Source organism: Cavia porcellus, unplaced genomic scaffold, assembly GCF_034190915.1.
Source record: "Cavia porcellus strain 051 isolate PalLab524CR breed Dunkin Hartley unplaced genomic scaffold, mCavPor4.1 scaffold_17, whole genome shotgun sequence".
NCBI classification, from domain to species: domain Eukaryota; kingdom Metazoa; phylum Chordata; class Mammalia; order Rodentia; family Caviidae; genus Cavia; species Cavia porcellus.
Window position 1 is genome coordinate 5,327,500 of NW_026947500.1, and position 12,084 is coordinate 5,339,583.

Here is a 12,084-nt window from a genome sequence, read left to right on the forward strand (position 1 = left end):
GCATCCATGACCTCCAGTATCACTACAGGCCACTAACTTTCACGTATGGACTTTGGGGAACAAAGTGTAGCAGGACTTTAATTTGAGACCTTGGTCTAGAGTAAATCCCAGCTATTGCTCTGAGTGTGGTCATGCCTCATTGGCAACACTGAACCATTATTTCCAGTTCTGGCCTTCCTGCTATAGATGAACTTGCTTCTGTCAGATTTTTATTTTATTTTATGGGAATCAAACTTAGGACCTTGCCCTTGCCAGGCAGGCACTGTGCTGCTGACCTATGTCCTCAGCCCTACTTTTGTCAGTTTTTAAAATTCAAACTCCTTTTGTACATAGATAAATTTATAAGGTAATTATCAATCATAGGTAAATTGATAAGGTAATTATTTTTTATATATACTCTTAAATCCATTTTAAAAAAGAATGAAGTGTGCAAAATACATAGCCAGGAAGAAAAGAAACAAGAGATGGAAAATTGCAAAGACAGATGAGAAGACTCAAGGAGAACGGTTTTAATACCATTATATAACTCAGAAGTCCAAACACAATGGTTACCACACATGCAAGAGGCAAGGTATGACGATATAAGAACGTGAGATGTGGAGGGCATCAACATCTCTCTCTTGTGGGCAAGGGACAAAATAAGCAAGTCTGCAATGTGAAGGACGAGGAGCTCCATCCTACGGCCAGGTGAAGAGGTGGGTGCCTAGAGACTGCAAGACTCCGAGTAGGTTCAGCTACCTCTTTTTTTTTTGAGCTTCCTGAAGTGTTAAAATATGAGGAAATGCCCAGAGCATTTCACAGATTGAGCACATAATAAATGAAAGTTTTAGTAATTTAATGTTTTGGGTTTTTTTTTTTTTTTTTTTTTTTGGTGCTGGGGATTGAATTCATGACCTTGCGCTTGCCAGGCAGGCACTTAAGCCACTGAGCTAAATCCTCAGCAGTAAATTAATGTTTTTAGCATAAAATCAAAGGATTATTTTTCCTCTTTTATGTGGAGATGACATCAAAAGTTCCATCAGATGTCCTTTGCAATGTAGGATCCAAGACAAAAACCTCTCTTGACCCTCACAGCTCTTCTCCCTGACCCTGTCACAGCTCTGGGAAGGAGGAATCCTTCTCCTCTGGGCTGGGGAAAGCTTAGTGAGCTCTGAAGTGGGTGACAATAAGATGGTGGTACCACCACCCTCCTGTAGTCCTCAGATGAAAGCTCGCCTGTCCCCTCCAGTGGTCTACCGGCCTGTTGGCTCATCCCCGCAGGAAATGCCTCTGCCTGGTGTAGACTTCGTACTTCCTCACACGGGCAGGTCTTTTGCACCTCTAGGCTGGGACGCTTGTTGCCTGGAGTGTGTCTCTAGAGAATTACAGTCAAGTCGCTCCTGGAATTTCACTGGAATCCATAGTCAGTTAGTTTTAAGGTGATTATGTCTGTGAATTATGATAATTGATGTTTCATTTTATCTCATTATGAATAATATAGAATCAAAAATTACTATTAGTATTGGACAGATCTGCTCATTGGCACATGCATTACCACCACCTGTGAGTCAGGAGTCAGCTTCTTTAGATGAAGGATTTTTTTAAAAAAATACATTTTGAAGGAGCCCAGTTGAAGAATTATTCGTGTATTTATGATCTTTTCCAATCTTTCACATTATTCTGTAACTTTTTATTTAACTACTAAGTCTTCCCAAAACATTTGACTTAATTTGTTTTGAGAAACAATTCCTATTTCATTGGCTCTTGTAATGTTTGATTGAATTATGCAATTACAGGAACTAGCATTTTAGTTTAACTCTTGCAAGACATACAGGTGGGAACAGAAGTATGCTGAGACAGTAACTTCAAGCCAAGCTCATTAAACCTTCAGGCAGTACACTGTGCAAAAGCAAAGGATCAGCTTAGGTTAATGCTATATATCAGTTTAGAGGAAGTCAAAATAAAAAACTTATCAGACCAAGAGACAAAAGAGGAAATGTTCATTCATGGGGCAAATGTTCATTGTAAGCAATGTAAAGGAGGAAATGTTCTTCATGGAGCAGAACAGGAAAACAGTGCCAGGAATGAAGAACATTGGACTAAATAAGAAACCCAAGGCCACACCTCCATGACCCACCAAGATACTTTCAGGAGCTTGCTCTAATAATTTGCTAGACATATCCTTGTTTTGCATATGTAAGTAATTTTTTGTCTTTTATTAGTAGTAGATTATAATGCTATAATGTGTTTATTCATTCTCCTACCAGTGGCCAATAGAGATTTTTTTTTTCAGCTTGGGGTAATTATTAATAAAACTTTGAATATAAACAATTTAATGAAATTTTAAAAATTCATGATTGTGCCAGGTGTAGTGGCTCATGCCTGTAATCCCAGCACTCGGGAGGTTGAGGCAGGAGGATGGTTGCGAGTTCAAGACCAGCCTGGGCTACAAAGTGAGCTCAAAGCCAGCTTGAACTGCATAGTGAGATCCTGTCTCAAAGAAAAAAAAATTCATGATTGTAATTAAAATTCAATAAAAAGTTAGATAGCATAAAAACATCAAACAGAAATCTTGCAGCTCAGGAATTAAATGAACAAAATAAAAAATATAATTGAGAGGCACAAAGACTAGTCAATAGGTGAAGAAGGGGAAAGAATTTCCGAACTTGAAAAACAGATCTTGTGATTTACTCCATTCAAAGAAAAAAGAGAAAAAAATATTTTAAATAATGAAGAAAGCCTATGAGACATACAGCACTCAATAAATAAATATTCACTTTAGAGGGATTCAAAGAGAAATCAAATGGAAAGGTGCACAAAATAATAGCTAAAATTTCCCAAATATACTGATAGCTTGCTTCATGAACTTAATTCTTCCCATGATTCTTGTTACAAAATGAACTGAATGAGGGTTGAACTGAATTCGGTGGTTAGGTTCAATGTTGACGTTAGAGGGAAATTTGATTTGATTCTTGTCCAATTAAGTATGCAACCAAAATTGTGAAAAGAATTAAGTTCATGAACTGAGGTACCACTGCACTAGGAAACACATAGATATTCAGATCCATGAAAATCAAGAATCCCAATTAGACTCAACCTAAATCCCACCCCCCAGGCATATTATAACCAAAGTGTCAAAGTCCAAGGCAAAGAAAGAATTCTAAAAGCAGCAAGAAAGAAAGAAAAAAAAAACCCAAGTCTCAAATAAGCCAATCCCTGTTAGACCAACAGAAGCTTTCTCAGCGGAAATCTTGCAGACCAAGAGAAAACAGAGTGATATACTCAGAATCCTGAAATTGCCAGTCAAGAATACTGCACTCAGCAACGATATCACTCAGAAATAAAACAAGAAATAAAGGTTCAGAAAAGCAAAACCTGAGTGAATTCATCTACCTTAGAAAGGCTAATGCTGGTTGGTTTTTGGTCACCGCAGCCCAGTGTGGTGTTGTAGAATGCTCACCAGGAAGTGAGGTTAGATGAGTGGCAGGCTTGGTTTGGGTACGTGCCAGTGCTCCTGTGCAGGCCAGCAGGTGTGAGGAAGAGTCTGAGGAGGTGGAGATAATATCTGGCTGACCGTCAAGCCAGGTGTAGTGACACACAGGCCTATGTGTCAGTTTTCTCTTTGGGTGAGGCACCATTTCCCTGGGGATGCAAACTCATCTACCCACATGGTACCCAGCCACCCATCTAAGCTTAGTGGAATAAAGTCTCAAGAATGGAGTTGCACTGTGGCCATGACCCTCTGGGCTTAATGCACTGTAGCAGTGGTTGCAATCTCAAGAACCGTGTCACAGGGGGCTAGGACTTGTACTTCTGGGCTCTTGCTCTGTGGCAATACAGAATGTGCACTTCTGGTCACTTTCCAAACTGTCTTCTCAGTGCCTGTGTGAGTCCCCTGCACAGCCACCTGCTGTGGCAAGGGGCCCTGTTGGGAGTCTCCAGCCTACCTTTTCCTTGTAAAAGGAAGTTCATCATGGCACCAAGGTGGCGTAAGTATGAGAGAGGCAGGGTGACTTACCCTCCTCTCCCTGCCTCTAGCCGGGGCTTTCTCTCTCTAAATGCACCCCACCACTTCCCGGTGACTCTTCAGCCTTCTTCCTCTACCTCTGCAGTCAGAATAGTGCCATTAACTCTTCGCGTCAGCTCTCTTCTGTGGAAGGGAGACGTGTCAAGCACCTCCTTTAACCATCTCTCAGGTGTCACTTGCCAAATGACAAAATCATTCATCTCTCAAACTTTAGTAATAAAAGGGGTGCTATTAATACTGTCCTGGGATGATAATAGGTACAAAGCAGAATCATTCTAGGAAATGATTTTTCACAGTAAATATGATTTTCCTGGCAACTTAGTTAGATCAGTGGGTAGATGAACAGAGATTTTTTTTTAAAAAATGGAAATAAAAACTGAAACCATCTAAAGATGCCATCAAATGGCATTTTGGCCAAAAAGAAAGGCCTTCTCAGAGATGACAAAGCTGTGGCACTGAAGATGGGAGGGTTTGTATAGTCTTTGATGGAAATAATGTGGTGGTGGGGGTTAAAGTGTTTATCATGGTGCTACGGTGTGTATCAAGCACTCTGTTTTCAATACAGTTTGCTTTATCGTGATGAATGAGGGTGAAGGGTGATGGAGATGTGGACAGGGTTCTGACATAGCTCTGGGACGGCTCTTGGGGCCACCACAAATAGAAAGCTGTGACAAGGCTCATTTCTCCAGTGGTCCCCATTAATTCTTCCGGGTGCTTCAGGACTTCTGTCTCCTCTGCATGAACTAAGTTGACATGAGCTCCAAAAACAGGCAGCAAGTGTGAGGACCCCTCCTGAGCACAGCTTCCCACGATGGCACTGACTCATTAAGTTTAAGGAAACATGATGCATGTTACTCCTAATATGTTGGTTATTTATTTATTTATTTTACAGTGCTGGGGCTCAAACCCAAGGCTTTATGTGTGTCAGGCAAAGACTGTACCACTGAACAACACCCTCCAGCCCCCTGGAGGATACTTCAAAAGAGCCAAATAGAAGCAGAGTGAATGTGACATCATCAGGCCTTCTGAGGAAGTGGCTCTGTGGCTTGGCAGGATATGAGCACCAGGCTTGGATTCCACCGTGGCCAAGGCGGTGGCCATGCCCCAGTGGCTATTGCTCCCTTCTTTCCTCACCTAAGAAATGGTCTTCTGTGGTACAGCACATGAGCCACAGGCTTTGTGAGTAGAAAATGACAGAGGAGCCACTTAAGACTAATCAGAAAGAGATTGAAGGAGCTGTGTTCTTGGTCAGGGCAATCAGTATCTTGAATTTCTGTTTTGTAAAGATTCAAAGAGTAGGCCCACGGATACAAATGGTGAGGCTAGACTTTCCTTCCCTTTGCCCAGGCTGGCTGCCTTAAATTCAGTATTTCAACTCACAGGCTGTTGGCTTACGTAGTGAATGGTAAAGAAAGGCCGGGAAGTTTACTTGCTGAGAGGAGGAAGCAACTCCCCACTAACCTCCTTGCAGCACACTTTCTTCCCACACTTGACAGTGCCACATTAGCCCTCTTCCCACCACTTTCTTCTTTGTCCATGTATTTTCTCAAAGAATCTGTGGCAGTATTGCACTTAAAGTTGCACTCCCTTAGAGGTCCGTCTCCCAACAGGCTGAGGCCTATCTAACTGTTTTGATTCCCAAATTGGGTACTTGGTAAGTAAGCACTAAGCCTTTGAATAGGAAAGGACAGGGCAAGAGAGAGAGGGGAAGAGGGAGAGGCAGGAGTCCTGCCTGTGGCTTTGGCAGGAAGCGGGTGCTGACAGTGGTGCAGGGTGCCCTCCTTTGTGCAGGGCAGCAGGCCTCAAATGCCTGGGAGGACCTGGACAGAGTGCCAGGAAAGTCCCATGACTCCGCATGTCAGGTCCTGGAGATTACAACTCTTGCTTGAACTTGTCAGAGGTAGCTTTGGGGAGTATCTAATGTGAAAACATTTTTTTTTAAGCTGATGATGTGGTTGGCAGATACTTATCTGCCTGGGATTGTATTGTTTCTTTCCTTTGCTGTCATGACAGAGAAAAATCAGTAAGTCTTAGTGGCCAGACAGAGTGAGCCACTGGAGGAAAGAGAACTTTTGTGTTTATCCATGATTTCAACATGTCAGCATGAAGCTGATGCCTGGCAAATAGTCATAAAATTTTGCAAATGCACAAATGCTTCTCTTAAGTTTCTGTGGATTTTGCAGTCTTTCCTTTTCTTCAGGAAAAAAACTGCTTTACATGTCCCTGTTTCCTCCTGTTTTCATGGAACATTCACAGGTAAAATTTTAACAAAAGAAAAATAAATTTGGTTTCACTTTCAGATAGAGGCTAAAATAGAGATTTTATTGTAGGAAGAGTTGCACTAACAAAGAGTTCTGTTTCATTTCCAGAAAAGGGCTGAGCCCTTTCCTTACTTGAAAGACAAGTCCAGCTGGAGGTGTCAGCAAGCAGATGCATGTTCTCTCTTTTCCTACTAAAGAGTCCAGCTAAACAATGTCTTCCTACAGCACACAGAACTACAATTTGGCTGTGGGATGTTTTTCCTACAAAGAAGTATGAGAACAAAATAATTTTTGAAGGGTTGTTGTCCTAGACACATTGTTGACTAAAGCCTCAAAAGCTTTCAGGTCATTCCCATTGAATATGGAGAAAAATAGGATGTATAATTGGCCAGGAAATAAAAGGCACACAACCCGTCTGCACCTCCATTATCTAACTAATGGAGGTCACTATGTCTGGTTGGAACCAAGGTTAGTCATTCTGACAGCTGTGCTCACGGAAACGCGGGTTGAGTTGTTTTGTTTGTCTTTTGACTTAAGTGCATTGCTGGTCTTTTTTGCTTGAGTTACGGCACTCATTTTATTCTTTTGTTTAATTTTAAAAATATTTTTATTTTTCTTACTTTAAAATGAAAAAAGAATAAAAATGATGATACAGAATTTCAAAACAAAATAATAAGATATTAATAATGGTTGGGGCTGGGGATTTAGCTCAGCGGCATAAGCGCCTGCCTTCCAAGCAGGCAGTCTGAGTTTGATCCCTGGTACCGATAAAAACGAAAAAGACAAAAAAAAAAAAAAAAATGGTTAACATATTGTACATTGTTATCTTTGAAGTAGTTACTCAGATTATAAGATATAGGCATGAAAAAAACTGAGGTTTTTAAAAAATACTTCTTTTCCCTTTACTAAACTCTACCCATTTATTTCCTATAAGACAGTGCTACTATTCTGGATAGAAATCAGTGTTTATTACCTGGTCAGTCACTGGAGCTTGCTTACTAGAATTGCTCAGAAAGAGATGACGTGATGGCTGTGCACAGTGGCAGACACCTGTAATGTCAGTACTCAGGGGGCTGGGGTGCAAGTTAATGGCCAGCCTGGCTACACAAGTACACAGGAAGCTGGGAAGGGGTCGGGTAGAGAAGGACTCGCAGGTAGAGCTAGGAAAGGGAATGTCCAAAACTGACAACTATACACTGAAAATGTCATCAGTGTCCAAAGTGACATAAACCCACGAAAGTCTCTAAAGAGTATTAATTTATGTGATATTAACAATTCTAAATTTGAAAAACAAAGATTCCAACAACTCTAGATTTTATTTTTCAAGGGAGACTTTTGGTTTATGAATAGTCAGATTGATTCTGCCGGAATCATATCCAGTATCTGCAATCCTGGCAAATGTTTTTTAATTTCTACTAGTACATGCTTGCAGGACATAATGTCTACATTCTTTTCATGAAGTCAGTGCATATACATAATACATCTTAATTCCTTTTTAACCTCCTTTTTACTTGTCTCCTCTCCCTTCTCCATCTCTTGATCCCTTCCCATTTGAGATTTTCTCCCTACTTCCTATTATCTATTTTTATTTGCTTTTTATAAGTTTAGAAGTCTTCTATGAGAAACTATGTGATATTTAAGCTTATATGTCTGATTTATTTAATTTAACACTATGGTCTCAAGGTGCATCTGTTTCCTACAAATGATTCAAGTTTATCTTTCTTTATGGCACTGTAGTATTGCATTGTGTGTAAATATTACATTTTCTTTCTCCATTCATCTCTTGATAGACATATAAGCTCCTTCCAAAACTTGGCTATTATGAACTGTGCATCTATAAACATGGGTGTGCATGTAGCATTGTAATGTAATGCCTTTAACTCTTTCATGAAGATACCTAGAAGGTGAATAACTGGGTCAGATGGAATGTCTAGTTTTAGTTTTTGGAGGAAATTCCACAGTAGTTGTAGTAGCTTACATTCCTGCCAAAAACTGTCGAAAGGTTCCTTTTTCCTTGCAGCCTTGTCAGCATTAGTTATTATTTGATTTCTTGATAACAGTCATTCTTTCTGGGGTAAGACGGAATCTCGGTGTTGCTTTAATTTACATTTCCCTAATGGTGAGCAATGCTGAACATGTCCTATATATGTATTTTATTCACCATTTGTAGTTCTTCTGTGAAGTATCATTCATTTCATGTGCCCATTTTTCATTAGATCTTTAGGGGATCTAACATTTTTTAGTTCTTAATATATTCCAGATATTAGTTCTCTGTCTGAGGAATAGTTAGTTGGGAAGATATTTTTCCCTTTCTGTAGATTGTCCTTTCACTCTGTTGGTTTTTTTTTTTTCTGTGCATAAGCTTTTAAGTTTGATGTGTAGTTTTTGCTGTACTACCAGAGTTCTATTCAGAAAGCTCTTGCCTACACCTTTGACTTCAAGAATTGTTCTGCTTTATTTTCCAGCATGTTAAGTGTTTCTGTTCACTTTTAGTTCTTCAATCCATTTTGGTTTTAGTTTAGTACATAGTGAGAGATATGGCTCCAGAGGTAATCTTCTCACCATTTACTAAAGAAGCTGTCTTTCTCCTAGTGCATGTTTTTGGCCCCTTTGTCAAAGATCAAATGATTGAATTGTTTGGGATTGTTTTTGCTTTCTCTATTCTGTTCCATTGGTCCTCATATCTGTTTTGCACCAGTACCATGCTTTTTTATATCTGTAACTTTGTAACATAACTTCTGGTCCAGGGTTGCGATGCACCCTGCTTTGCTCTTTTAGTCAGAATTGTTTTTACTATTCTAGATCACCTCTGGCTCCATATTAATTTTAAGAATTTTTCCTCAGTTCTGTGAAGAATGCTGTTCGAATTTTGACTGGGATTGTGTTAAATTTGTGCATCAATTTTGGAAGTATGATTATGTTGACTGTATGGGTTCTGCTTATTCATGAGCCAAGGATATCTTTCCCTTTTCTGAGATCCTCTTTTATTTCAGAGTACTGTGCTTTGCATTGTAGCGGTCTTTCACTTTCTTATTTAGGTTATTCCTAGGTATTGAATTTTTGTTGGTGCTATTGTGAATGATATTTCTCTGTGTTCATTATTCAAGCACGATAATGCTTTTGAGTTTTGTGTCCCTGCTATATTGCTGATTTGGTTATTAATTCTAGGAGACTTGTGGTAGACTTTTTTGTGTCTTCTGTGTAGAGGATTATGCCATGTGCAAATCACGATAATTTGACTTCTTCCTTTCCTGCTCAATCCATTTCTTTCTTTTTCTTGCTCATTGCTCTTGCTCTTGCTAATGTCTCTTGGGGTGATAGTGGACATCCTTGTCTGATTTCCGATTTTTGAGAAAAGCTTTCAGTTTCTCACCCATTTCATATGACACTGTCATCCGTGGCTTTTATCTGCTTGCAGTCCTTCCATACCTGTTTTCCTCAATGTTTGTATCACAAAAGGGTGCTAGATTTTGTCAAAGGCTTTTTCTGTGTTATCAAGATGACAGATAACTTGTCTTTGGGTACTTCATGATTTTTTAGCTGATATAGAAGTCAGTGTAGTGTTTTATAGCTCAGAAATGAATGTCTGTTGATGCCTTGACTGCTAGTTTATGACTACATAGTTCACACTCTAGGTTAGTAACCTACTGGACTACCAAGTATTGGACGCAATGCAGTATAGTGATGACAGTGTTCATGGGCTTCGGAATCAGGAATGCCTGGACTGATTTTGGCTCTGCAGTCACCTCCCTTGTGAATTTTTTAGGCTCTAGTTTTCTCATCTGTAAAGTAAGAATAATACTAACATTTATATCCTAGGAGATATATGGAGGTTAATTATTGCAGCACATGAAACTAGCATAACACAATGCCTGACACTGAGAAGGGGCTCAGCAAGAGTCAGCTGCTTTTAGCATGGCTGGTTTACCCTCCAGGGACATTAGGCGTAGTATCTAAGACTCCTAAAACTTTTAGGGGTCCTCAGAAATGTTTTACTATCAATGTTACTTAGAATTAGAAGAAAAATTAATTTTTAAAAGTTAGAAGAATAACGATGAGTATAGGTTAGTGAATCGAGCCTGATTTATACTTGTCCTTTCCCAACATTGCCATAAAATATAATTGCTAACATTTTTATGTAAGAAGCGGACTCAAAGACAAAAGTGTCTCAGACCTATAAAGTCTTACTGTGGGCCTGGTTGTCACCAGTTGTAACTTTAACAGGCAGCAGAGCCTCAGCAGCAACAGGAGAGGTAACACTAAAATACTAAGATTGCAACAAGTCATTTCTGACTTAGTTATGGTAAGTAAATCTCTTACTGTGGTAAGTAGATTTCTGGGAATGGTTTTATTACTTTTCAGCCATCCCCTTTAATAACAGATAAGTGAATTTATTCATTTATTATACAGAATTATGTTTTTTCAATTCTTTTGGCATATACTGAAGATGTCACCCATGTGCACAATATGGTAGTTATAAAATTAAATAATTTTTAGGTTTTCAGGTAAAATAACTGAATGGTAAAAGTCTGTCTCTATACAGGGTAAAGTCTGTGCCCTAACTAAAAAATCCAGGTTTTGCAAAGACAAAATGATTGATTTACCTCAGTTTTAGTGAAAGAAAATGATATTCTGTATAAACTGTAACAAGGAGTAAGACATACCAGGTTCTTAAAATATTTTTCACTATCATGTAGATATTAATTTTTTAAAAAAATGACACAGAAGGTCCATGGTTACATTAGTTGTAATATTAACTGCACCTAATTTGAAAATTTTAATTGATTTTTGATTTTATAAAACTATGCATTCTACTTGACAAAATCAATTCCTGCTAAACCAGCATTAGAGGGCATACCTTTGTTTAGAAAGTGTCTTTATAATTGAATTAGTTTATCTCCACATTGACAGACGAGCCTTATTAGTGTTTTAAGATTCTTCCTACACTTACTAAATTTAATCTTTGGGGTTGACTAAATGACAAATGTAGAATAAGGTAAGGAATACACAAAGATTGTGCCATAGCTTTCACCTCAGTGATTAGACAGTGGCTTTTAAGGGAAGAGACAACTTGGTTTTAATAGGATTTCTCATTTGCATCCCTCCCCAAAACCTTTAGTCGGTAACTGTTGTTAGTTAGGGTTTATAAGGGAATAGATTTAATTTATTGGATTATTTTATAATATTCACCCAAAGAGTCAAATGCAAAACACTATGAAAGCTGCCCACACAGTAGAGAGCCAAAGAATCTAGCTGAAGACCTAGAGCCCATGACAGTGTCCTCCACAAGTCCAGCTAGGGACCTAGAGCCCTGGACAATGTCTCATGCAAGTCTGTACTAAGGATCTGCACTGGGAGGGCTCAAAGGTCAGCAAGAGAAGCTACTGCACCAGTGGGCTGACCGTTTTTGGGCCAGTAGGTTGAGAGATCTGCACTGGAGCCAGGAAGTGATGATCAAAGTAAGGATCAGAGCTCCCCCCAAAAGAACCTCAGCTATCCTCAGTGACAGCAAAGACCCGAGCTCCTCCTTATGAGAACAGCTGAGTTCATATCAGGAAAACCAGCTTTACAGACTTCTCCAGGACAATCAACAGCACACTATCTTCCCCTCCAGTTCTCCTTCTAATGGTGTTGACAAGCTTCAGGTGGGCCTCCCACACCCAGAACCATGATGATTCAATTCAGCTGGGTGTTACAGATTGCCATTAGTTAATCCACCAAGTGATTCTGTTTAACGCTGGATTTTGTCCTCAAAATTATTTACATATGTAAAAAGGGAGTATTAAAGGGGTTTTTATGAGGTGTTTGCTGGTCTGG

At 39.4% G+C, this 12,084-nt stretch overlaps 1 long non-coding RNA gene across 2 annotated transcripts; it reads right to left on the reverse strand.

The window, feature by feature from the left end:
- Nucleotides 1-494: 494 nt before the first annotated feature.
- Nucleotides 495-4,192, reverse strand: LOC134470838 (uncharacterized). Of its 2 annotated transcripts, none has more exons than XR_010039993.1 (2): nucleotides 3,373-4,192; nucleotides 495-1,390 (listed from the first exon to the last, which is right to left on the reverse strand). It is a non-coding gene; the product is annotated as an uncharacterized LOC134470838 (long non-coding RNA). The 2 variants fall into 2 exon arrangements; XR_010039994.1 differs by having other exon boundaries at nucleotides 495-1,428.
- Between the last annotated feature and the right edge of the window lie 7,892 nt (nucleotides 4,193-12,084).